At 43.8% G+C, this 27,834-nt stretch overlaps 1 protein-coding gene and 1 long non-coding RNA gene across 4 annotated transcripts in view; one reads left to right on the top strand and one right to left on the bottom strand.

The window, feature by feature from the left end:
• fz2 (frizzled 2) overlaps positions 1-27,834 on the top strand; it is a 182,462-nt gene that overhangs the window by 29,637 nt on the left and 124,991 nt on the right. The window contains exon 2 of one of the 3 annotated variants that reach the window (XM_076372517.1): positions 10,292-10,388. The gene's annotated coding sequence lies outside the window, so the exon portion shown is untranslated. Of the gene's footprint in view, positions 1-10,291; positions 10,424-14,265; positions 14,607-27,834 lie in introns of those variants that run through there. The other 2 variants (XM_076372518.1, XM_076372516.1) reach the window with 2 other exon arrangements.
• On the bottom strand, positions 9,980-12,078 carry LOC143175127 (uncharacterized). The gene is made up of 3 exons (XR_012999784.1): positions 11,876-12,078; positions 10,923-11,196; positions 9,980-10,241 (listed from the first exon to the last, which is right to left on the bottom strand). It is a non-coding gene; the product is annotated as an uncharacterized LOC143175127 (long non-coding RNA).

Below are 27,834 nucleotides of genomic sequence, written 5' to 3'. Positions count from 1 at the left end.
AAATAATTCCTACCGTCAGTCGCTATCATCGCGGCGTTTCCAACCCGCGTTGCCGCTGCCCCCGTCAATTTCCATAACGTTGAAAAGAAAAAAGCTTTCCGGCCGGTGGAAAGCGGCGAAAAAAAGGAATATCCCGGGAATAACACGGGAATCGACGGTGCCACAATCTCGTCCACCGTCATGGTTCATTAACGCGGATGGTTTCCGATATTCGCGCTTGCCGAGGCGCGAACGAGACCGCTCGCGGACACCGAACAAGAAAAAACACCGTCAGCGGACCGTTATTTCCACGGCCGGGTGTTTGAACGTGTTCGGGCCAGCGACATGATGAATTAGCTGCATCAATTACGGTATTCGGCGAACGGGTATGGCGGTCGTCGGGAGGTGGCAGGGTGGAGGGGGTTGGTCGGAGCCGCATTCAAGCCGCGGCCCCGTTTTGATTATCGCGCGCGCAGACAGCCGGAAGCAGAGAGGGCCGCGCGCGTTCGACAGGCGAATCGCGTGAAAAAATCGAGCGAGCCGTGCATATGTGTTCGCTCGTATGTTTTTTTTTTTTTTTTTAAAGGCAAGTCGCGATAAATACATGCGGCGCGAACGGTATCCGTGAATACGCGAGAAGAAGACCGTCGGAGGCCATGGTTCTTTTTAGTAATTAAAAATTACGCGGCCGCGGCCCCGTGTGTGTGCGTCAAAGCGCGCGCGGCTTCGTTAATATATTCAGACCCGTGCCCTTTGCCTTTCGCAAAAAGACGCGACAAAGTTAGGTGCCTATTTCCCTCGTTCTACGAGCCGACCGCCCGTCCGCACGCTCGCCCAACCAGCCGGCTCACCCCCTGCGCGCGCTCTTTTCCACCCCCTCTTTCGCCTTTCGTTTCTTTCCTCCGCCAAGGGAACCGGGCCTCAGCGACGATAATCTTTCCTGATTTTCCAGCAGGAATTCTAATTTCTTTGCCGCCGACGAGCGGAACGGGCCTCCGTCGGCGCGGAAATCGCTTTCATTGCGCGATAATGTCCGTTGCCCGTCGAACCGGGCCTAAGTAGGGCCGAGTGATTTCCTCTTGAGCGAATTATCAAGATCCCGGCGATGAAATTGTGTTCGCTCGATCCGGGCGGGTTTCTTTTCTGCATCCACGGTTATTAATTCGATTAATGCTTGTACAGTGTCGTGTTGGTAGAGGGATCCGACGGAACTTAGTGAAAATGATATTAATTCTGTGGGTTCGAGGTAAATATTATTTTTCTGCTAGCTATTGTTTAGAAATCAATGTTTAACCCTTTGCGGACGAATGTCGACACTTCGGTGAGATGAAATTTTCGTGTTTGGAAGACTAAGTCGCAAACAAATGATTTAATTGCTCAAACAACAAGAGATCAGCGCGTAGTTTCCTTTCTTTCTATTGTTTAAGCGATTCGTATATAACTAGCTACTTCATATTAGCTTCATCTGCTGAAGGTTTTGTAGATTTCAAAGATTCTTCGCCGGCAAAGGGTTAACACGTTGAATGTCATGGTGGTCATCGGTGAGCAACCAACTCGTATTACTACAGTTCATTCAATTTCATTGTATGAAAACATTTCTATATTATAAATATTGCTGTACTAAAATTCAGCTAGATGAACATACGATCATAACAATCCAATTCAATTGAAAGATTTAATATTATATTTCTTCTGTTTCGTGTATTTTGCTCAATGAAAATCATGCGACATTCAACGCGTTGAAGTAAAAAGTAGATGAATACGGAGGTTTGCCTTGTTCCCAGGAAACGATCAGTGACAAAATAATTCCAGGGTAATTGTGAAAGAAATCGTTGCTGTTACGTGCTCGAAACGCATGAAATACAAATCATGAATAATCTTGCGCCGCGTTACCGCTTAATTAGTTGCGAACGAACGGAACGCTTGTAGCTTACCTGTAATTAGATTAGAACCTGAAATTCGAACACGGGAATATCGTGCGCGTTCCGCGACGCCATTACGAGCCTCGTAAGCTGTCCGCGTTATTGCCGGTATGAAGTACTTTAAGTGTTAAGGTAATTCAATTTTCCTAGACTCCGCCGTAACTACAATTTCGCAGTTTCTAGCGGAACATCGTGCAGACACCGCGTTGCACCGTTGAAATTAATACCGCGGCCGTGCCATACGGATTTTGTTTGTCGACAAATGTTTACTGCCACCATGCGCCCCGGACACGTATCGGGTGTTTATCAACGACGAAAAAACGATCCGGTGAGAATCGAACATGTGTTTCTCGGTTTTCGGTTACTACCGTTCGTCTAACGTTTCGTGTTAATCGGGGCTCCTGTTTTTTGGTTGGAAAGTCGTCCGACGGATTTTTAAACTTGTCTCCCGTGTGTCAACATTATAGAGCATATTAGGAAAAAATTGACTAACCCTTCGTTGGACTTAGTACAAATTACACATGTGAATTGACGACTGAGATTGTGGAGTTGAAACAGGTGTTACCATTTGGTTCGTGAGAGGAAGCTGAATACAAAAAATTGTATCTCTGGAGAAGTTAACCTAAAGTTATTACTATTGTGCTTTAAAAAAAATATTTGATGCAGTTTTTCATTTAAAATTTCGTTCGCTTCGTTTAAAATTTTCAAATTAATTTCTTCGACGATGATTTTATAAATGAAAAGATGTTCTATATTCTTGTATTATTCTTTGAAACTCTGACGGTTTCCAAGTTTCTCTTAAAAGTCTTTTCATGCGGGTGCCACGCTATTTTAACTAAACTCACGAAACTTTGAGTTTGTTAGAAAAAGTTTGATATTTAATTTGAAAACACATGGCGTTATTACCCGCTCCTTCGCTGCTAATTGTGGCGGAAAATGTGGGGATGAGGATATCGTTTCCTCACTTTTATCGATACTTTAATTAAGCCGGGAGCGGATTGAATAGTGATTTAATTCACCACCAAGATTTCCATCGGAGTTGGGAAAGAACACGAGCAGCTTTGAGTTCGATTCGCAGTCTAAAAACGTATTCAGGGATCGCCTTTATTCGCCAGTCTGTCACGGAAACACGGCTGGAATAATAAACGGCTCGATGAAGCCGATCCGGGAACGCGAATTATTTTCCGGCCTCGTCATAAACCTGTCAGGAACATCGTCTAGCGATCGTCACCTGCACCCGTAAACACGTGAGTGTGCGCGTCGCACTTTATTCCACTCGTATAAACTTTGCGGAAATGAGCCGTAAACAAAGACCGTGACACACGTTTCACGCGCGCCATACGAATACGCGCTTCGCTCGCAGCAGAATAATGTGGAAAACACATTTGTCACGGTAATCATTTTTGTTCGTTTTATCTTCAGTGAACGCGGCTGGAAAACTGCTAATCAAAGCTGTTAAACAATTTCCTGGCATGAAATATGTCCTCCGCGGACGTTTAGATACGATATGGAATGTAAAAAATGATGATCGTGCAATCTTTGTACAATTTTCAAGGAATCCTCAGGTAAATATTTCGGAAACGAAATCGAATGACAGTTAGGTATGTAAGTTCTTTAATTACCACAGCATTTAAAAATATATTACATTTCATCAAAATTGATTATATATTTAAAATATACTACATAGCAATATGATATTTGAGTTATACATATATATATACGTTGGTTTCGCCCAATTGAGTTTTCTGAAAAATATCTAGTACTCAATGTGTTAATAACTGGAAATAATATACGCTCAACATTAGTATACATATATTTCTTAATTAATATTGATTTTCAGGTATTAAAATCTAGTATTAAAGTAATCTGTATATTTGTGTAATAAACACACTATTGAAAGTATGGATTTAAAGAGTTTCCGCAGAATTGAAGGACAAAGGGATGTGTCATATGAATCAATCTTGCTCGTATCGCTGCATTTATTATTGGTACCTGAACAATTCGAACAAAAGCGTATAGTAATCCGTGGTATCTAAATCACAGAGTCGATTTTATTTACCGTGGACGATAAAAAAAGGAAAATAATTCGTTCGCCGCTTTCAATCCCTTTATTCCCGGCATCGCCCGTTTAAAAACCGAGCACCGTACGATAAATCGCAATCGGCGAAAATTCATTGCGCATTTTTGCAGCGGATTCAATTGGTGGCAGAATTTTATTCGAAAATTACGCATCGCTGAAAAATCGCCCTGCCGAAAATACGAGTCCCGACGCTTCCGGCCCGGCCTTTCAACAACGATGTACATTCGATAACGGCCGGTATATGATGCGCTGGGCTGGAAAGGGCACGCATTTTTCCCATCACGATGATTCCCTCTCATCGGCCAGTCCGTTTCTCTTTTCTCCTCTCGCGATGCGTCCCGTTTTTCGAAAATCATTCCGTTACATACTGAGTGTCATCTCCAGTGGTTCAAACTAAAAAGATATACATAATTTCACTTGCAAAAATAAATTTGAAATAAAGAACAGAATTTTTTAATTTTCTCCTTTTCGATGAAAATCAAGCTTGAATATCTACTGTGCACGTGAATTCGAATTTTCAAATTCCCATCATGATGATTCTCTCTCATCAGCCAATCCGTTTCCCTTTTCTCCCGTTGATATGCGTTCCGTTTTTCGGAAACCCGTTACATGCTGGGTGTCTTGTCCAGTGGCTCAAACTAAAAAGATATATATAATTTCACTTGTAAAAATAAATTTAAAATAAACAATGGAATTCTTTAATTTTCTCCTTTTCGATGAAAATCAAGCTTGAATATCCACTGTGCACGTGAATTCGAATTTTCAAATTCCCTCGTAAACGAGATGTCAGGTAGAAAAATTCTACTCCATGTTTTTTTCATGTAGAATAACTTCTCGCCGATTGTACGCGTTCCATACATTTTTAACATTCGTTTCGTAAAACGAGGGATCCCAGATGGAAGAACATTATTCTACATTTTCGACGAATTTTTTCGTGCACGCTTCTCACATCCGCTTTACCCTGTACACGCACCGTGCACAGAGTCGTGACGTGGTTGCCGAATTGATTGCGTGACTCGGTTCCGCGGGAAAAATGCCAATAATTATTGGGCAGCTGGACGGTGCAGTGGCCAGCCGCAAGGAAAAATGGGCCCGGAAAGATCCAAATGCCGAGTGCAATTTAAATAATTTAATAGTATACAATTTTACGCGAGTGCGGCCACTTTTCGGAGAACAAACGAACGGATGGTCGGGGCTGTGCTGGAGGTACGAAAGTTTAATTAAAAGGGACCCATTAAATTGCGACGGAGGGTAAAATGTGAATCAGGCTAGCGGGACACAGTGGCTGAACAGAAGCCGAGTTTCAGGACGAGCCCGAAACCACGATCACCGTGTACGGGAATCGAGTTTTCCTCAATTATTTCGGCCCTCCGCGAACATTCGCGATCGATCTTAATTGGCTGCCACGAATTTACTCCCTCTTTGATGAGTGCCGGCGCGATTAACATACTCCAGACTGGTGTCTTAAAATAAAACTTCAGCAGCTGGTAACTGGAGTTACACTGGCAAATGAGAATGATTGAAAAGTATAATAAAGGGACACGTGTCGCATCATTTTCATCAGTGTAATAGAGTAATACTTTGAAGGGTTGATTTCTTACAATTGAATCATGTAACACTATCAAATTCAAACGAAACAAATGTTTCAGTTCATTAAGTTGATCGACAATTATTACAAAATCGTAATTACGTTATAATTTAAAACTTTAAAATAAATTAATAAACGAACTGTAAATTTCACCTTTTTCATTTTCATCAGTTTTCATAAGGTAGATTATCGACCTCGAATGTTTTGAAAGCGAGGGAAACGGTTAATCATGCAACTCTATCAAAAATTTCTATTTTTCCCGCAAGCTTGATATCGGCCACGACCGGCTTTTGCATTTCGCGTTATCGATCGATCTCCGACGTCCCTATATCCGGTTAAAGCTAACCCGACACGTAGCCCCAGATTAACGTCGGCTTACCGAAAATTTTCCGCGCTAATGAAATTCATCGCTCGGTTGAGTCACATCATAAGCCTCATATTTATAGCGGCATAAATCCAGCCGGGAGAGTTTGTTTCGCGGCACACTGTGCCGGACGCAATTAACGGTGCTAAAGTAAATTGCAGTTTATAGTTGGCATCTTTGAGCGCCGCTGCTGCTGCTGCCAGTTACGTCACCGGGTAAGGGTGGTTATTTAGTTACGTAAAATCGGTGTCCTTAGGTAACCGTTGGTTTCGTCGCTGTGATCTACAAGTTTAATTTATTCATTTACAAGTGTAATTTGGCGGGAGAAGTAATCCCTGATCGATAGGTTTGCAATTTAATCTGCATCTTGTCGCTTGTTTAATCAAGTCACTAGTTTAGAAATATTATATTATTGAAGTACGTTGTACGAATACTTCCTCGTGGACATTTCTTTCAGTAAACTTTGTTTGAACAGACTGAATAGGGAATTTAGCTTTATTCCCAAAAATATTTCATTCTGGAACCTTGATCTATGAAGTTCAACATGATAATTTGTAACTTCACACGTTAAGTTAGAAAAATTTTTTTTCTTTTAGAAAGTCTTAATCAAAATTAAAATACATATTACGGATTAAACAGTGTTTTCCTAACATTCTCGAAAGAAGAATGTTAACTTTACGAAAGAAGCAGTAGCACCGTTAAAGATATCAGAAACCAATTATCGCAATCACCATCAATATCAAAAAGCTTCGCTTCAGCCATTAACTTCACAGCGAACACGGTGCAAATTTTCCGAAAAAATTCGATCGTAGATAATCTCACGTGTTTCCACGGAAGGAAAAAGAGAAATCGAACACAGCGGAGAAATCGTCGCCACGTGAAAGTAAGAATAAGGAAAGTGGCCATAAAGGGTAAGAGGATTGTATCAGGAATCTGGTGTCGCACCAGGCGACACGGGAGTTCGTTTCCGCGCGCACTGCGCTGCACGGAGCCCGCGATTAATTGCCTGTGTCGCGATTTTTAAGCGAGCGCTAATTTCTGCGGACAAGAGTCGCAGAGGCTGGTCTCCCGACCCCTCGACAGCGATCGTTATATAATGTTTCGCCTTAATTGCGGATTCGACCCCTGACGGGCCCGCACACCGGCTGGTTGGCCTGCGACTCCCGCGCGATACACTTTTAATTGCGTCCAGATTTGCAATTCAGATTTTCCTAGGCGCGGGCCGGCGTCTGACTCCTGCATATATCCGAAATTCGAAATTCGCCCGAGTGCTGACGGAAGACAAAATACCCTCCGCGCAGCCAGCCGCAGGGGGATCACGCCGGGTCGTCTGCGTAGCGCAAAAATCCGCTTTCGAAACCAGTCTCCGCCCCTTCGAAAGTGACGCGAAAGTCAAATTGATGCAATTACCTGCCGGTTGATTGTCTGCTCGGCTCGATATTCGATTTCGAAATGGCAACAAAAATGGTTTTGACATTGAAACGGAATCTGGTACGCTAATAACATTAAAAATTATGTGTTTACCAGACTTCTATCTGGCATTGAACATTCTATTTTTCGATGGAGAGTGCTCGATTAAATTTTTTAATGTATCTAACTGTATTTAAGAATGTTTAAATCGAGGAAGTTTTGTTAAGAGATATTGGAAATTTGAAAAAATTGATGTCAAGGCTGGTTTCTTGTTTTACTATTACTGAAGAAACTGTTGTTGTGAAATTTTTAGATATTATTATCTAAGTCAATAATGTACTGTGATTATCATTATCATAGAAATTAACAGTCTCTAATTATGAGAGATTAAGTATTTTTATATAAATCAGTTTGAATAGCTTGGTGTCTCTAGCGTCGAGGAAACTTAGTTTGCACGTGCAACATGACGAAGTGTGAGAGGACCATTTTTCCGAAGGAAAATCACTTTGAGGGGTGACATCAACCCCCGAAGTTTTCGCATTTCTTCCTCTACCTCGTACCGTTACGAAATTACATTCAAGAAACGTAGAAACTTTGAGGGTTGATTTCACCCCCTCGAAGTGATTCTTCACGGAACAAGAAGAAACGGTTCGCTGCATGGTTTACCGAATTTTCGGCTCGGCTGATTTTCCTATGATCATATATAATTACGACGTTTGTCTACATCCGTTTCGGCGTGCTAAAAAATTCTTCCCCCAACCGATTCCCGGGCTTATGTATATTTCATGATCGTGCCGATCGATCGAACTGTTCCCTGACAAAACCTGACGCTGATAGCTCTTTCAAAATTAATCGAAACTGAGCGTGTCAGTCGCCGAAACTAGGGTAACAATGAATATTCCATAAAATCATCTATTAAAATAGGTCGAACCTAGTCGAGCACTTAGAATTCATTCCTCGTATATTATACTTTAAATCACTATCAATATTATACGACATAATTGGTGGTCCTCTCCAAAAAAGTCTGACTGAAAGAAAACTTTTCAAACTAACATACTGCAACATTATTAAAAATATATTCTCTCCTATAGAATATGAAAAAAACATTATGCTCCTGAAAAACTGTTCTTAGTTTATAAACACAAGTCGCATTCCTCATAATAAAAGCATCAATTCAATCTTCTAAATAATTGCTCATTCCTGCTTCTCAACAACGAATGAAAGGAAACTAATCCAATTCCTTTCTTCCCACTTTCTTATAACAACCCCTCAATAAAAGAGAATTTCGCACGAACAAAAGAGTCTGAAACACAATTCTTCAATGATATCTCAAATCGATTCGAAACCCCATAGCCCGATGGACCTCATCGACGCTGAAAAGCTTCGAAGAACGCGTCGGTGCAGTAAACCCCGCGCGTTGCGAGCGCGGATCGCGCGTGGCCGTGGTGTTTTACGAGTGATTCCGGCAAATTTGAAGCAAGAAATTGTAGTTGGCCAACGGGGGTGTGTGTACAAGGGAGAGAGGAGGCGTGGAACCCGAGGGACACAGCGGGGGAAGGGAAAGATTTAGAAGCGGGGTGGAGGTTCCATGGTGTCATGGCAACACCCGTCGCGATAGAGAACGCCTTTGGCCCCCTTTTGCACTGGCGACGCACACGATCGCAGCCCGCTACACCCTCGCACATGCACGCGTGCACACAGCCCCGCGGAATGGGAGCGTATCGCGGCGGTTCGAGGAGCCCGTACGAGGTTAACGCCGGCTCCTTCAAAAGCAGAATCGGCCACGCGATCGATCTCCCATACCCTGGCGCGCTCGGGCACTCGAGCACGGTCATCTTATCAGAGGAACGGTAGCATCTGCCGGGCATATTGGAAAAGCGATAAGGAGCGCAGAAAGAAATTATACCGGTCATAGGACACACGGTTTCCTTTTAGAACGGTGCGCAACGATGTTGGATCTAGTGATGGGAAATGATACTGTTCAAGTCACGATACCTTGCTGTTAGATGTTACGGTGTCAAGAGTGTGCGTGCATGCGTGGATACCGATAGTATGGATGTGTGAATGGTGGATGATTGAATGATGCGATTGATACATGAATGATAGACTTCGTGGGATCGATATCTTGTGTTTCTGGATGAGGCATCGATAAACTATTTTGTTATGTTTTGTATCTTTTTTTGTTATTTCTTGTATATTTGTTGTTCGTGTTACTTTATAGCACGTTTGTTTTCGTTGTCGTGTATCCGTTGTTTTGGATATTATTATTCTTAGTTCTGGTTAGAATTGAGATTTTTATGTTTTATTTCGTGCGATATCGACATTGGTCAGTTGTTGTGTTTATGTTCTATGCATCGAGTGACGATACGGAGTGCCTAAATTTTCTGATTTTCATATATTCTAAATTGGTACTTTGTGGTACCAAATACTTCACTGTTTAACACTAAAATTACCAGACGGTTCAAAATGATCTATTCCTGATTTCTTTATTTCGCAATTATTAAGAAGATAACAGATGTTTCTCTGGCAAGTTATTAGAGAAATTGATTTAGCAATAGACAGACTGAATTATAAATCGATTAAAGTCTCAATAGATGCAGTCTTGAAGTTTCTAAAGAGAGGTTCCAAAAGTCAATTTAACTGCTCGGTGGTTTTAGTGTTAAAACTCACGGGGAACACTGGTGTCAAGCCCATCACTACCGTCGACCGTCGCCACGCGGCCAATTCCTTTCGTCTGACTGTTCTTCTGCCGCGTTTACTCTTCTATGGCAAATTCCATTATGCACGTGGCTCGATACTGGCAGTTTTATATGCATTACTGTCCGGAATTGTTTGATCGCTTCTTGGTTCAATCACCTTTGGCGTATTTTGCAAGGTTAAGAATGCATAATTGGATTCCTATAGGAAATTTATTCGTACTATTAATTTGTAATTTCTTTTTGTTACAGGGAATTGTTAAGGTTAACAGTTAGCCTTAGTCTTATGAATGTAATCAAAGGATGAAGATAAGAAGTCGAAGTCAACACACGTAGCTGAATGATGATGGTAAATTGTGTTCCATGGATTAAAGAATGTTATAGGTAACTGTATAAATATCTAGTCTTCATACTTTTTAACTAGTTTCTCAAATAACAAAAGAAGCCATCTGTTAGCAGTATAGTAACATTTTTATTTTTTTGGAACTCTTGGAATTTTAAGACATAGATGTCACGTTAAAAGATTCGAAGTGAGTAAAAATAAGAATAGTTTAGAGAAATGAATATAATTATACGAAAAAGAATATTAATATCCTAGTTGTAATTGTATACAAGGCAATATAATTTTAAAGTAACAGAAAGTGTGCCGCAGTGCACCGAGAACGCAATGAACACATCGGCACAAAAGTGTTGAAAAGAGGTAACGCCTTTGTGCAAGTGAAGCAAAAGCGAATCTATCATTGTGAGCTTTCAAAAGGAGACAGAATCCATTGGTTCTAAAGCGTTCCTTCAACAATCGGCTTTCGTACGAAAGAATACTAGGAATTTCTATACGTCGTTCAAAGACCGGAGTTCTATCGCGTCTGCGAAAATATTTACGTACCACTTTTACAGGGATTGTAACCCAGATACTCGTATATACGGTATTCCCTTAAACTGGATTGCTTCGGGTAGTACGTTTCATCGCGAGTAAAAGACGGGGAAACTTGGCCCGTTTCCGGTTCAAACTTTTAATACCGTGTAGTAAACACGGCTGTAGAGCTGTCGCGCTAAGTTTCTCCATTTTATTCTGGACTATGTAAATTCCTATTACGAGGAGGAATATTTTTTTTATCAACGATAAAACGACGTTCCACACACTTCCGTAGATGATGTTCCTGTAGGAACAGAAATTAACGAGTATTTAGGAATATTCAATTTATCAAAATAATGTTGCTCGAAAAAATAATTTTTAACGCGTGATCGCAATATTAAAAATTAACCAAAGTCAAAAGAAAACTTCAACCCTGCTCTCGAAACACGTGAATTGTCATATTAAATGAACTTCGCATTTCGAATGAAATAAAGTAATTGGAGCAGATATTTATATCGATAGTTGCATCATTAAGTCTTCAATCTTAAAGAAACCATGAGTTATTGAATCAAAGAAACTCTAGTTTTCTACATTAAGCGAGACCTTCCTAAACAATTATTCTATACCCCAATAATAATAAAACTTCTCAAACGTAGAAACAATAAACCAAGGCGCAAAGGTCTTCCAATGAAAGGTACAAACGACTATTAAATCAAGAATGAAAAACCACTAATGAAGCTTCGGCGGAGTTCTCCTCCTGATTAATTGCACTCGACGATCTAGGGCCAGGAAAAATGGACGCCGATTAATAGCGAGCGTCGTATTTAATCGTAAGGAAACTACTCGGAAGTAGCGTCCAGAGAATGGACTTTTACGACGTAACTCAGTCCAGTCTCGTTCTTTCACGGGGTAAAAAACGAGACAACCGAGAACGAACTGGATATTATACGAGAGCGTTCCCATCGAGAATTTTACTAGCGTACCCGATTCCACGCCATTACGCTTCCGGAGCTTAAAGCCATGATGCAAAATCTCTTTCTGGCAAGGACTCGCAGCATCCCTGCCTATTCCAAAATGCAGGCTGGCTCTGCTCCAAGCGTCCTGCTCTTTCTCCTTTAGTCCCTTCCCCTTTGACGCCGCACGTCTTCCGATGTCGTACATCCTACCTTTCTGCACATTTCACGGTTACTCGTTCCCCCCTCTTGAAAAACTTTCCCGCAGTGAAGAGGTTCCTCTATACACACCCCCATCCCACCCCCTCGCACGCCGCAGCACGTTATCATTTAATGCGACTAACCGATATACAAGGATTACTCGAGACTCCATCTTTGAATAGATTACGCTGCCTTCGCCGCTATCTTTGAAGTTAAATTAACCACTTACTTAAGGCGACCTTACCGAAAACACTTTGTCTTTTAGCTGGTATTGTTAATTACCAGCTAAACGAAATTCATTTACTATTTCACGGATCTTGAATATTTTTCTTTTACTTTGGAATCTCTGATTACATTGTTAAGATTTTTAGCTGTAATGATGTATTCTTTGCCATTGAGAATAATATTTATTTGAAAATAATTGTAAGTAGCTAATATAGTTTTACAGTAATGCCACGTGAATAATTGCTTGAAATGTATCCATCATTCGGTCCACGAAAACTTTCATTAGAATTATTGTTCCTATAAATGTCAGCTTTAAATGTGATTGGCAAACGGCTGGAACTCGGTTATTATCAGTTTACTGAATTAACGATCGCGCATCAGCGTCGCGCCAAGAGGCGGACAAACAAAAGACCCGTTAAAACATTTACCTACGCGACAATCCGTTCGCCTGCCGGCGAGGTATGATCCAGTGGTCCGCAGCCGGGTGACTGATACCGAAAGAACCCCGCGATCCGTAGTTCACCACCCTTATGAAAATTTACCGTTGTGTACGTCCGGATTTATCGGGGGTTGAATTTACAAGCTCCAGCGAGCCGGCCAAGCTAGCCATTCCAAACGATAAATTTCTTGGACCTTATCCAGCCAGGTTTATCCGTGTTTGTCTTACATTTAAACTTCACGTTCCTCCCTCGGGCGACAGGCTAGGCACTACCCACCGCCCTGGCAATTCCTCTTCTTTGCCCGAGAACGTTTGTCCGCGTCGCGTTTAATTACCTGAGAATAAGTTTCGGAATTATGCTTGCCTCCGATCCGCTCGGTTTAGTCGCGTGAAAGGTAAACGCGAGCTAGGCGCGAACTCTCCTCTGCCCTCGAAAATCATTCCTATGAAGTGCTCTTTTTCTCACGGTGCCTCGGAAGCGTGAAATAAATCAAGCTCATTAGACTAATTATTCCTTCCTTCGAATTGCTCGAAAACAATTGTGTAAGCTGATGTCGGATAAAAATATTTGATGATGGAAGTAACTAGATAATACTGTAACGAAAGAATAGCGATATAAAATAATATATAATTCTTACCATTAGACAGAGTAAGTGATCCGCTAAGTGCTCGAGATTCTCGTAACAGTGCATTAAGGACAATTATAAACTAGAGATTCAATCAAGTGACCAAAAAATGAATGATTCAACACACGTTCGTCACACTGATCATCGAGTCGCCCAAGAGTCTTCCAAATATTCTCAATCTCCGTGACCAAGTGCGTGAAAGCTTACACTGTGTCGAACCTACTGATCCTCAGCGACCTGGAGTAACCTGCCGACAATGCGTAACGATCCCAATAACCACCCAGAAAGAGAAGCTCACGCGAGAACAGTCGAACAGCGTACCGCGGAACGGGGGTTGGAAGAAAATTGAAAAATTTCAAAGAGGAGCCTCCGGTGGCTCTGTTGTTGTCCGCGATAGCCTTGCTCATCGGTTCGGACCACTTTGACGATTAGGTAGCAACCGGCACGGCCATTTTCATCGGCAAGATAAACTCGGCTCCTCTCCTCCTAGACCTCCTTAGCCTTTGTTAGGCGGTGCGCGGTGCCCGCCGAAGAAGAGACGCGGCTCGCGAGGGCGTCCCGAGTGCGGGGGATGACACGGGGGTTGGGGGCGCGGTTCGAGGGGACGGAGACAGTGGCGAAAGACTTGGGAAAAAAAGAGGGACGGAAAATGGAAAAGAAATTCCCATTACTTCGGGGGAGAGACGTCTAGTACCCTTCTTCTTCTTCATCTTCCTCGCTTCCCGTCCTCGCAGCCCGGCGCGATCGTCTTCCCCGTCTCCTTTCGCCGGTCCCCGCGTCTGTGTCCGCTGCTAGGGTCCGGGTGTACGCGGGTCTCCGCGTAGCGGCGAGGGGGACGCGATGCACGCATGTGCCGCGGGGTCATTCTATCGATTTCCATGGTTCGCGTGGCAGTCACGAGGAGGCGTAACCGGAGTCGCGCTCCCGCTGCACCAGCACGCCACCCAAAACAGCCTCGCGTATCGTCGCAACCGGGTTGCCTTTTCAAGGTTAACCGACACGTATAGATAGATAGGCGTGTATACACACGTAGAGACGCGTACACGCACGCACCACGAACGAACCCGTGGCCGTCAAAAGTGCCGGTGGCGAAGAGTCTTCGAGTGTCCGGTCCCCCCGCGCGGCGCGTTACCGTTGAATTCGCTTGTCTCGCGGTTGTGTGCGCTCCGATCAGCCGGTGAAATCGGACTGGTGAATCCCCGTACGGTGATTGGTAGCGAAAATAGTAGAGGACCTAGTCGCGTAACTCGGTACACTTTTTTTTTTAATGGTGAGTAACTTGCAGCTTGTTATTTATACCTTCTTTGCGCATTGGATGAGAGGATCGTTTTGAAAGGCACGTTTGCGGCGTTCTTTTATTTCCGTTTGTCTTCCTTCTTTCTCTGTTTTTCAATGCTTTCGAGTAGTTGCGGTGCAGTCGTTCGATTCGATTGCGCGAGTTTCAATTGTCCGTTAAGCACTAGGAGATCTCTGATTTGCGGCTGGAGCGCTATTAAAATTTCGACGTGCACCAGACTGTTTTTTCCCTGAGCTGCAGCTGTCGTTAGGACCGTAACGGTGGCAGAATAAGTAGCGTCGGGTCCGATGATGGCCTATAGGGGTGCAACGAGGTACGATGACAATTAAGCGGCGGCTTAATTGGCCGGATCGCGGCTCGAGACGTTGCCGTTCTTCTTCGGTGCTTTTCGGTGCTTTTTTTTCCCCTCTCGTTTCCTTCGCTGTTCCCGGGTAGCCGTAATTTCGTGTAAACGGACAATCGATCTGGAATAACTCCGATATCACGCGAACGCGAAACCAACCCTCGTGCTTTGACGGTTGGATAGAGTTGGGATTCGTGGCTAGGAGGGTGGGGGTGGAATGACCATTTCCTTATGAACGGTTTATGCCGGGGACAATGGAGACTTGGCAACGCGTGGCAACGAGGAATCGTTATTCACTTGTTAACAGGACTGAGATATAATGCTTTTAGAAATTATGGTGTTTGAGCTGGTGGTATTGGATTGTTGGTGGAATTACGCGGATGATTTGAAGTTTTTGCGTGGGATCAGGTGCGAAGACTTATTTACTACCTTTGAAACTTCTTATTGACGGAAAATAAGTTAATTGTTGATACGTTTGTGAGAAGTCAGAGAATTGATTTGCTCTGTGATAACGTTATCATTGCTGGGTGTCAGAATTATGATCCAAAAATTAGTGTTATCAGACCTCGCGTGTTTTAATAATATTAGAAGGGAATTCGTGTAGGGTGGAATTTTTCATATAAGAGGATTTTGTGGTTAATTAAGGCTCGTGAGTAATGACTAGAAGGGGAAGTTTATGAAGATTTATACGTTTTTGGGGTAATAAATAAAAAACACTGATATAATACAGATGATACATTCGCTCATATAAATCCCACCTTAACAAAAAAGATTAAAAATTGAACAAAAATATAAAATAGCCACAATTACCAGTTAATTCTTAACCCGTTATAAGTAAAAAATCGAAGCACTATTCTCAATAAAATATTATTACCACAGTATATCATTTCAAACCGATATATAATACTTACACGTTTATCTACACTTCGCACAAAGCCCATAAATATCATAAATGTTCTTTTAAAGACCCGATCAATCGACATTTAGAACCCGCCTGAAAAAGAAATCGCTCAGCGACAGTAACAAGTAGAACCAGGCGACCTTACTGGCAGGCCAATTAATCAGACCCGGCTATTATTACTACGAAACAATTACCGCCGCGATAACAGGCGCGGCGAGACTTACGTAACCACCGTAAAAGAATGAACTCGCGTTATCACTCGATAATCACGGGGAAAAGCTCGAGGTAGCAGGATTTGCGGGGCAATCCTCCACGCCGATAAGAATCGGCAGTGTCATCGACGATTCAAGGCGTCGCGGTAGGAACCTTAAAAGAAAGACGAAGAATCGAAACGCCGAGTTCCGTCGCTCGGAGAAGAAAAGAACACACAAATACGAGTTATCGGCGACGCGGAACGTTTGCCTACAATAAATCCGGTTAGCCGTGAGCCACTCGGAATAGTTGGCGTGTCGTAAGCCAGAGAGACTCGTGGCCGAACAATGCGCCAGGTTCGCCGGCTCGCGAGAGTACACCGTGGGGAGAGACGAAGAGAAAGAGAGACACAGCGAGAGTGCTCGCCAGCGAGCCCGAGCGCATTTCCAGAGAATTTTTCTCCCCCTTTCGGCGCGATAAGCGCCGTTATCTTTTGTCGCGCAACGATAATCCGAAGAACCGTCGTTTCAGTTCTTTAGACGGGTCGGCGGCGTCGGCGGCGGTGGCAACAGCTCCGATGAACTAAACGCCCCTGGCTATGTAACCAGGAACATAACGTCGCCCGAGTAATTCTCGAGCTTGTTACGACCAGGAGATGGGAGAAGGAGGAGAATCGTGGATACAGAAGAGAGGCCTCGTCGTTTTCTCTCCTCCTTCCATCCCTCCGTCGCTGTTTCTCGCTACCATTTTCCCCCGTGGAGTCCACGAGTTTTTCTTCTCCCGTTCTCCTCCCTCTTGCCTCTTTCTCTTCCCTGTACACGCGCGCACACGCTGCACCTGTCTCTCTCGCTCGTTCCCCGTGTGCCTGCTTCTCCTATCGCTTCGGCTCTGTCCCTCCGCGCAGCGTTAGGTAATTCGAAAGCAATTTGAATTGACGTGCACCGGCAGAGGAAAGTAATTACGGGGTGGTGAGCGCAAGCTCCCGACCTCGCCGGATCGTGCGCTCGGCCTCGCCGCGTTACCGCGCGCGCGGGGAATACACACATCGACGCGACGCGTTCCCGCCGCCGCCGCCACCGCCGTCGTCGCCGCGCGTGTACGGCCGCGTGTGTCTACACGGCACGGCATCGCGGTTAGATTGATTAAAATTTACTATGCAAATTAGATTGCGCCTCGGAGCGACCGACCGGTCGGAGAAGGCGGCCCCGCGTCGCCACGGAAGACGGGGTTCCCGCCCCCGCTGAAAAGATGAATCGTTATCATTAGCATTTTCAGCATTGACGGGAACCAGGCCTCGCCGTTATCGCGCCGCCCGGCTATTGGATCTACTACCCGGTTCCGACGGTTTCAACCCAGCCCGGAGTCGATACACGCGTAACCAACGCCGCCCCCCTTGTGTATGCTATCTGCGCTACGCAGCCTTATGATTCTCGCATCCGTGAGCCGCAAACACGCCGTCGATTCCCTTTTGAAAAATGACTCGCGTCGCGCCCGATGGACGGGACTAGTGAAAAATGAAGGTGGTTTTTGTTGACTGGTCGGCGATGCTGCGGGAATTGCGAGGAATCACTTGTTCGGAGGGTTTTGTTGACTTCGAGGGCTGATAAGTGAAATGATCCTTCGGTGTTCAACTCTTTATAGAATGATTTATTGATAGGTGTTCGATAGGTGGAAATGGAAACTTATGTATGAGAGGATGAAATTTCTTTGTTTTAAGGGTTAGATCTTTAAAGCTTCATAGTTAGAACTAACAATAGCAACTCGTATCTAAAAGATCCAGTCAAAAGTTCAGCAATCATAAATGTCTATAAACAACCTCCTAAAAAACATATCACGAGCGATCACTCAACAATTAATTCAATAACAAAACACCCACACTGAACTTAAGTACCAAACGATTAAAACAGAAACTTCAACTCAACGTCGTTCCGAATTGCCAAAGGACGCAAGCACCAATTCCCATTTCAGCGAAAACATCACACCCCAAACTCCAAGGGAGCAAGCCATTTCGCCCAGATAAACTCGCAATTTTTCCACCGGCGCGTTCCTCTGAAGGAGCTCGTCTTTCCGGTAGGTCGGATCGGAAACTCGCCGCGACTCGTGGCGTAGGGTGAATTTCACCCCCCCCGGGGCATGTACAGCGCGCTGTGGGCGAATTGATCGCGTTGGGGTAGAATCATCCATCACCAAGTGACAGACCCGTGCCAATCCCCCTTCCCTCAATGGGAAAGGTACCCCTCACCTTCCCGCACCACCAAGAGGAATGGACAGAGGTGGCGTCGAGGGGACGTGGACGGCGTTAGGGGATGAGGTGTGCGAGAGAGGGAAAACGGTGGCGCCCTCGAACGACGGGCGACGAACCAAACAACCCCCTCAACAATGCCCAACAGATCCCACGGGACGGCGCGTTCTGTTTTCTCTTTCTCTTTTTCCTCTCCTGCCTCCCGCCAGAACGACCGTCGACCAACCCCCTCCTGTCTCGACTGACTCTAGTTGCCGCTGTCGATTTGCCTGTGACGCGGCGGCCGTCTCCCCGCGACGGTTAGTTTCCTGGAGATCGTGCACGACGGGACCTGTCGATACGAAACGGCTTATTACATGATCATCTTATTTAAATTGGCGGCTTCGCTGCGCGCTGGCCGGAATAGGGGACGGCTACCGGGTCCAGCCTGTAATTATTCCAACGACTGCGCGTACCGGAACTTTTCGCCAGCCGGAATTTCGCTCGATAAAACGATTAATAAAAGCTTTTTTCGAAGGGTTTTCGTAACGACGGTTACTCGGGTATGGTCTTAATCGATCGAAGTTTGATCATGCCCCGGAATTCATTATCGGTTCCATCGGGATGATCGGTGATATACTAACGAATCGTTAGCGTTTTGGGATAATAATCTTTTACGATCGATTTTTACGTTCTCGTTAAACGTTTGTATATCGCTCGATAGCTCTTTGCCTCGGGACCCTTAACTTTGATGAACATTCTGCTTCGCGGAGATTGCCCTCTTTAAATCGTATAGTGTACGATGTTTAACATGCATGGAGTTGCTCGCATGGTGTACTGTGAACATGGTACCTTCTTCGTACTAAATATAATGGAGAAGCCCATTGGTCGGTCTGATAAGTTTTCTATTTAAACAAGTTATTTGCAAGCTGAAGTCTCCGGCGCGTGGTAATCTGTAAGCCAGCTTATTCAGTTTCTACGGTTTCATTAATATAGTAATTACAATGTTAACTTCCTGCTTATAAAAATTCTGCGAAGATTCAGTAAAAAAAACAATATTCCAAATACAATCATGAATTTCATTTTCTAAACAAAACAGAAGGAAGAATTACAAATCTACCAAAAACCTACTAATACTCTAATGCAATTTTAAATAGAATATTCAAAACGTGGTTTATAGAAACTTTTATAATTTCTCTTATTTTTATTATCCATTCAGAAGTAAGGTAATTGATTAACATATTCCCAGCTGTTCGTCTTCAACTGTCTCTATCGTTGATCACCTTTAACGATCCATAAGTCGATTGTAATGGTCTCATTGAAAATTGACTGTTCAAACGGCTGGCCGATTGTCAATTATTAGGTAATGAAAACGAGAAGCTGGTAAAGGCTGAACTGCCTCGCTGGGAGACTTGCTGGGCGCAGTTACTCTATCGGCATAGGATGGTGCATTGCCAGTCTAGGGGTAGGTGTACCGCCATCCCCCACCTCTATCCAGGCTCGTTTCCCGGCATTGATGTGCTTCCTCGGCAGCGCGACGGCAATTTTCTTGATCACGCGACACAAAGGGCGGAAATCAATAATACGGCTACGGGAGACCTCAATTGGAATACGACCTGAGCCTGCGTGTGTACGTGTCACCTTATTCATTTTCGAGCCAATTCGTTCGAGACCGTGACGAGCCACTGATTTGCGACTGGACGGTATTGATCGTTGTCGATCGATGGCCGCGCACTCCAGGCTTTTCCCTTGAACAATGTCGATACCGAGAATCGAAATATATTGAAGATTAATTATGGGAAAATGTGAATATTATACTATTTCAAATTGTTGAAGATACTCAGTTGACTTCTTAAGTTATAATATAATCTTGGATTATAGGATTGTTGATATTAGTTTGAACATAGATCTCTAATGTAAAAAGAAATATCGTACTTCAAAAGATTTCCTTATTTCACACAGAATCTTTGGACCATTGTTAGATAAGATTTTCTATTTTGCTCGCACTTTATCATCGTCATAACACGAGATTTCCTATTTCAGTCACTTTTCAGTTCCTGATCGCTACTTCACAATTTCTGGTACGACCAAAAGTTCACCTGTCATTTCGAACGCAATTATCTCACTGCAACTAACTAAAAATATCTCCACAAACTACTCGTAAAGTACACTACCCGAAATTTCAATTTCCAAACCATTACTTTCAAAGAAGCTCAAATTCGAATTTAAATCAACACCAGCCCCGAAGCATCCCCAAAAATCTTCACGTTCCAACCAACCCGCACGATCCAATCGTTGCAATTCATTATTCCGCGCCGCATCTGAAATATCTGATCGAACCTCTGTTCCGTCCACTCCAATTAATCTAAATCGGTTCACGCGAAACATGCAAAATCTCGGCGCGCTATCGCTAAGCAATAACTCGGGGTCTTCATTGGTGCTTCCGTATCAGAGAAATTCTTTTCGAGCCAGATGACAGTTCCATAACGTAGAAAGCACCGGTGATATGGAGCGCGCGATATTATAGAGAACGGTAGGAAATGGGAGCTATGTAGAGCGGATAGTGCTGGAAAGGGGGCAGGAAAGCGACTGTTGCCGAGACTCGATATTCCCGTACGTTGAAGGAGAAAGGGAGCTAGCGGTAAGAGACGCTCGGGGGCGGGAGGGGGCGTAGTGGGACGGTACATTGAAAGGACACGGATATCTCTCGGTATATTATTGTAAATGGAAGAAGAGGACTTGTTCGCTTCCGTCGAGTGTCGTAAAGCGCGCTCACGCACGCGGACCGCGGGGTAAGAAATTTTTACGATTTTCGCCCGCGGAATGGCAATTCAGCGGTGGCTGCGGGACGCGCGTAAACGAATAGTTTGACGTTGCGCCGGTTAACAGAGAAGTTGAACCGCCCGGGCGCAATGTTACCGGGAGGCCCCTATTGTTGCGAGGTGCAAGGGCCGATAACAGGACACAAAAGGAAACGTGGCCTAGATCAGAATGCAGTTTCGAGCACCGTGTACATACGATCCTACCTTATTCATCCCTGGGCAAACTCTCCGGAGGCCGGAACGGGAGTTTGATACGGCGGGCGAGGGAGCATTATGATCCAGTAATGGACCAATATTTGGATACGTACGATTGAACGCTGCCGCGGTTCACGCGCGCGCCTCCCTAGCGACTAACGCCGCTCGCCGAATCGTAATTCTGCCACGCGGATTCCTAATAGGCGAGCCCGCCGGTTTGTTTGGCGATCGCTCGGCTAAGGATGTTTATGCGTTTGATTCCGATTAACAATGCCGGCTTTGTGAAACGCGATGGAACTTTTTACTTTTAAATTGACTTTTAGTGTTTCGTTGTGTATTCTTTGCTTGGACGAGAAAGATTCTTTATTTTGGAGAAACGATTGCGGTTGGGATTCTCTTCTAAATGGAATTAGTAGATACGTTGATTTTAAGCTTTATCTGTGTATTGTCGTGTGTTTGGGGAGTATTCAATATTGTTCTTTAGGCGAATGGATTGATATCTGTCCATAATCGATACGATTTTAATAAAGAGAAGACTCCCTCAGTTTCGACAATTTTATAAATATTAACTTTAAATTCTTTTATCTTCGGTAATATTATTAATTCTTCTATGCTTCCTATTAAGTCGCTCAAATCCACGATTTCCCGCGAAACACCGAACTCATAATTTCAGGACTTTTACACTTTAATTCGGTAAAATCTCCTCGATAAGAGGCTTCTGTGTTAAACAGAAATTAGTCTAATAGACAGGATGATCCGTATAAAAGAGTACATGTACATTCGTCTTCGGTACCCAAAGAATAGTATCGAAAAACCCGAAGACCCGGAAACCAGAAAAATATTTCATTCGGATCCAAAAGAAACGAGCAAGCAATCTTCGAGCCGATCTCCTCGAGTTCCAATTTACTCCACATTGTCTTGGGGTATCCACGAAACGTATCACCTCGGTGTTTCAAATAATCGAATCGAACCGCCTTATGATTTATGTATACGTTCCCGGATGCGTGGAGAAGCGCATCCAATATTCAGGAAGTAAGTTCGACGTTCGTGTATCACTTAGCCCGCTCAAAGAATCCATGATTGAAAGGGGAACGATAAACGCGGGGCGTGCTGCCGCGCATTTGGGTCAGCTCTTTGAAGAATGAATCGGAATTTAATGCGCGCGGCACGGGAACAGTCTGATCTTTTAATGGACTCCCAGAATCTGGCCGGCGGCGGCGGCGGCAGCGCGGCGCAGCGCTGCGCTCGCCGATGTGTACACGGAAAAGCCTCGACGCAATCCGCGGCCGCGTTTTCATACAATAATATCGTCGACGATACCCGGGCTCGCCGCATTCATTCGAGATCCGCGGTTAGACGCCGATTTATCGTGGGAATAAAGCGATTCTGCAGCTTGCTACTGACTTAGATACGCCACGCAAGATAAACCCGCGGGCTTAAGCGAGGGACACGTGAGAGGTCCTGGGTAGACATTTTGGAGTAAGATAAATAACTTGCTCGGGCAAAGGTCACGCTTCGCTCGGAGAATTTGTTGCATGATAATTTGCATAAGAATCTAGAATCTTTGCATCGGTAGATCGTGGAGACTAGCAATAAGCAAGGCTACTTGTCGGCCCCAATTGTTAATGAGACGTTAATCGTCGGTAATTTTTAAGTTGAATTGACAGTCTCCAAGACATAACAGGTGTCATTTAAAAGTTTGTAATGATCAATGTCTCATCGTAAAGTACTATTTAGCAAGAAATTAAGCTCGTTTCTTTAGGTAACAGTTTAGTTCAATTTCCGGTTCCCTCTTTGGAATCTCCTACTCGAGTATTAATAACTTGGTTAGGTCAAATGAAATATAACGTTGAAAGAAAAATCGAAGTGAGAATGGTAGGAGAATTCTGAGACCGAATATATTACCTTCTCGCAGCTTGAAATAAACTCTTGTACGTTTGAAAACGGATAACCTCTGGTTCATCGGACGCTATAAATTCCACGAAACCCGGTGCCTCGTCACGTGATCAGCGAAATTCGAACGCGGCCACCGTCGAGTAAGAGGCCGAGCAAAAACCTGACGCGTCGTCAGCAGATACGCCGCGAAATGTCAATTCATTGGGTCCGTGGGCGGTGTGGAGTGCTTTAGGCGTCTAGAGTGTCTTGCGGGCACGATTCCACCGGCTGTTCAGTCTCACGCGCTCGAGGATCCCATAGTGCTCGCCGGCTGTCATAACCGAGAGCAACCCCGGTTGCCCGGATGCGCAAAGAGGTTTGTCCCCGCGCGAACGTATCGACGGAGAATACGAACACGCCGGCGCCGTCTATCAAAATTCCGCGCCGATTGGTACCGGCGTAATTCGCCGCGCTGAAGAGGCCCCTGAAACCCGCTCGATCGAATACGCGCTCGTTACCGGGATTATTCTTCCCCGCGGGGAAACGGCGCGCGAAGGTGATCGCGCGATCATCGGGAAACTAGTCACGGCGCACGCCCGCCGGTCGGTGAGTCGTTGCTAACGTAACTTCTCTCCTTTTGGCAACGTTTGCTGTTTAACTTTGTGAGACGATTGGGTAGTTGAATTTTTTTGTTCTTAGACGCTCGTGTAGGTTTTGGCGCGTTGGGGGAGCTCGCGTTTACGACGAAACGTGACGGCGTTATCGAAGAGGGTGAAAATAGAACAGTATTACAAAGGAAGTATTGTTTAATAATATAATATCATGATCAATTACTAGATTAATGGAAAAACATTCTTTTTATGAGAAACTTTCTTTATATGACAAGATGTCAGTTGTATAGGTTGAAAAATGGACCAAGGACTTTCAAAGTGGAGTGTGAACTTCAAAATTGATGTTTCATTGTGTTCTATATTTGGATAAGTATATATTCCTGAAATAATAGTCTCGAAGTAATCTTGCTAACTCAATAAACCACCCCACGCAGCACTATGTACATTAAACCCCCAAACGATTCGATTGGATTAACACTAGCTACTAAATCATTACCCCTAAAGATTGAAATGCACCGTTGACGTGCCATACGCGTAATACCGCGGCCGTATAACGGTAATACCAAAACATCCTTATAATATGAGTGCCGCACCCCAGCCTCATCAAACGATTTACCACCCATTATCGTAAACTCGATCAAACGACCGAGTTCACCCTCCCATAAACGAAAGGTATCAGTCTCGGCTTCTTTCCGCCGCCATTTTCACGGGTCCCTCGTGGACGCGGGAAGCGTGGTGAACGCACGACGGGTGGCGCCGTTAATTTAGTACATCCTAACAGGGCTATAGGAATCTCGAAGATGAGCCATCGCCCAAAACAACCCCAGTTCCCCGACGGTGGCGACAAGTGGCGCTTGCGGGGTGCGAGTTTTACGAGCGTTTAACGGCCGATTTATCGCTCGTCGGAAACGGTTGACGGAACCACGACCTGTCACACGCTTCTATAGTCCTCTAGGACAGGCCACGTGACCTACCTAGTAGCTGCAACACGGTTTTCGAAAAAGGTGTCCCGAGATACACTGACAGTCACGATAATTCCCCAGCCTACTTAGAGCACATAAATGTCACCGGTGCGAACAGATTTTGACAGAGTGTGTAGTTAGTCTGTAACTGATGTGTCTCGTGTCCCTTAAAGTACGGGCTATAGATACTGTTCTATTCATTTAACACGTTCCGTGCCACGGAAATTTCGATTATATTCTTTTAAATAAGATATTAACTTATATTCAAGTTTTTGGTAATTTTTATATATTTTGATATTGTTCTTTTATGCCGCTTTGTAACGTAATGTGTCCCTTAAAAATATTTTCTTATAAAAATTGGCGCGTATATATGGTACACGTGACACTGAACGTATTAATGATGGTACTTAATCCGCATCAGTTCATAGAATTGTCTTCTTAAGGTAATTCTTTTCAATGGAACGTTATTAACAGTAAAGTAATACTTATAGGCTTAGAAACAAGGTAAATAATATAGATTAGGGATTAACATTTCCTATTCATGTTCTTACAGATTTCTGTTTATTATAAATTTGAGAAGATATCTTTCACACTTCATGTTTCTTCGAAGCTGGAACAAATCAATCGATAATTTCCACGTTCCAGGTACTACTAAGCGATCATATTCGCATTTCTATCAAGCAGACGATTTATCATTTCCGATTTTTCGAATCGTGTTACTTATTCGTCTGGCGTTCGCTTCCCCGAAGAGATGCCACCGCCTCCATGTTTTTTCATTGGCGTCTCGCACGCGTCTGGTAAGGGAGGTCAACATCCGTCCGTCCCCCGTCATCCATTCCCTGGGATTCCACACGCCAGTAGTCCTCCCTATAGTGTTTTGTAAAAATATAGCCAACGAGGAAACAGAGATATCAATCGAAGATTAATTCTTTGTAACGTTTTCGAACAGAATCAATCTGTTTCGAGTTGTATTTATGTAAACGAGGAAAAAAGATTTCGGAAGATTTTTCTGTAAGAGGTTTCGTCGCATCTGCTATGCGTGTATCGTCGTGATACATGCATGATTCCAGCTTGATCGACTACAGGATCTCCTTGGTCGAAAGTGTCCGTCGTTTATGTCAAGCCCTCGAACTACATTTGCATGAAAGATTGACTGCCATGGTGGGTACACCGGCTGGACACTACAGGAATGCTAAAAAGCTGCGATTTATCATTTTGAATTTTCTTCTTGTCGCTACGTAGGATCTTTTAAATAATTGCTTTATTATAACCGCAAATTCTGCGCGTACGATAATTAATACCGCAGAATGGGATATTCGAGAATAATATTCATGGTAGCGTATGATTTGCTAGAGAAATAAATATTCAATGGACTCATAACTTTACTTGGATGTTAATTTGGTAGATATCTGATCACTGTTATTGAAGATAATTTTCATGGGACGTTTCTGTATCTTTATGTGAAGGTAATTTTGTAAAATATTCAAAAAACAACAGCAAGAGATTAAAGGAAGTCATCGAATTGAATGGCGAATATAATATTGCACTGAAAATAAGATGCATTTCATGCTGATATAAAGATTTGAACAACATTATGGGTCAATTCAATAATTGATAGATTGAAGCTTGAAACTTTCCAGGTTGAAATTCTCCTAACAAATAGCTTCGTAGCAGGAAGTCATTCAGACATCTTGTACTGAATATATTCATAGAACACGAGAGTTCTATGCAAATGACGCAGCAAGCCCCACGACTTATTCCCGATAATGAATATTTTAATGCAATTATTCCGAGGAGAACTCGCGAACATGAGCAGCAGACAATGAACGCAGCCGGATCATCCATCATCGATTTGATTGCTCGCGTCAGTACAAATGTCGGTCCATTAGAAAACATGAATCACTTATTAACGAGCCTTCGTTCTAGATTCCTGCATTCATTTGATCTTTACTCGCGCGTCACTCAGCCAATAGACGGCATTTCCTCTTGTTAATCACGCCATTGAGGAAAAAAATGGCTTCCTAAAACTTGAACAGGGTGACCTGCGGGTTAACAGATACCAACGCCTCGCTCCGTGATACTTTCCATTCATCTATTGCTCGGAAACAGAAGAGAACGAACCTTCTGTCCTCCAGTTCTATACTTTTAAACAATCTAAACAAACGTTCATTATCTCTTATTCACACAAATATTTGCAGTATCATTCCATTCTTCAATCCATGTTTTTCGAAACAGACAAATGATCTACGAATTTCACGTAATGATTTCATATTTAGACAAGTTCCGTACCACATAAGATATCTTAAAATCCAAAATATATTTTAACATTCGATAAATTTGAATAATTCAACTCTTTTATTATAAAAATAATACAATCTTCATTAACACTAAAGCCACCAAACGGGTCAAAATGACACATTCCTAGTGTCTTCTTCTTACAATTATTGAAAAGATATATGTTTCTCTGAGAAATTACCAAAGAAATTGACATAACAATACGCAAACTGAATTCTAAAACAATTCAAGTCTCGATAGATGCACTCTTACAGTTCCTACATCGAGATTTCCCGAACTCAATTTAACTGCTCGATAGTTTCAGTGTTCAAGTGAATATATTATCTTCAACTCCAGTCTACCTAAACTAAAGCCCAAACAATCCACTCAAAAACCTACAATCTCCAAACATCCCAGTTCACCGGAAGGATACTAAAATAATCACTAGCCGAATTTCACTCCGCGAGTGTCGCGCGATCGTAACCAGAGCCGTTGAGTGTCGATGGTTTCCCGTCGTGCGCGAAGTTCCCGGAGAAATTTGGAATTCCATGTGGCTGGGTTTCGACACGGTCGTTCGAGTGATTCCGGCTGGAACGAGGCGGCTGCGTGCAGGAAAACACTCGTGGGCTACGGGTCTCGGGAGCGAACAATTATCGGTAGATCCGTGAGCTGGAATAAATTTCGACCGGTAGTCCTCCTTCCCTGTCGCCGCCCCCCGTGACGCTGCTGGTTCGTGATCGTCGTAGAAAATGAGCAGTTCCGTGAATTCCGCCGCCGTCCAGCCCGGTGGCTGCGCGCCAGGCGG

The sequence above is a fragment of the Nomia melanderi genome, chromosome 12 (genome assembly GCF_051020985.1).
Source record: "Nomia melanderi isolate GNS246 chromosome 12, iyNomMela1, whole genome shotgun sequence".
In the NCBI taxonomy this organism is placed as follows: Eukaryota; Metazoa; Arthropoda; class Insecta; order Hymenoptera; family Halictidae; genus Nomia; species Nomia melanderi.
The sequence above is the reverse complement of the archived record's forward strand: the minus strand, read 5'-3'. Positions and strand labels throughout refer to the sequence as shown.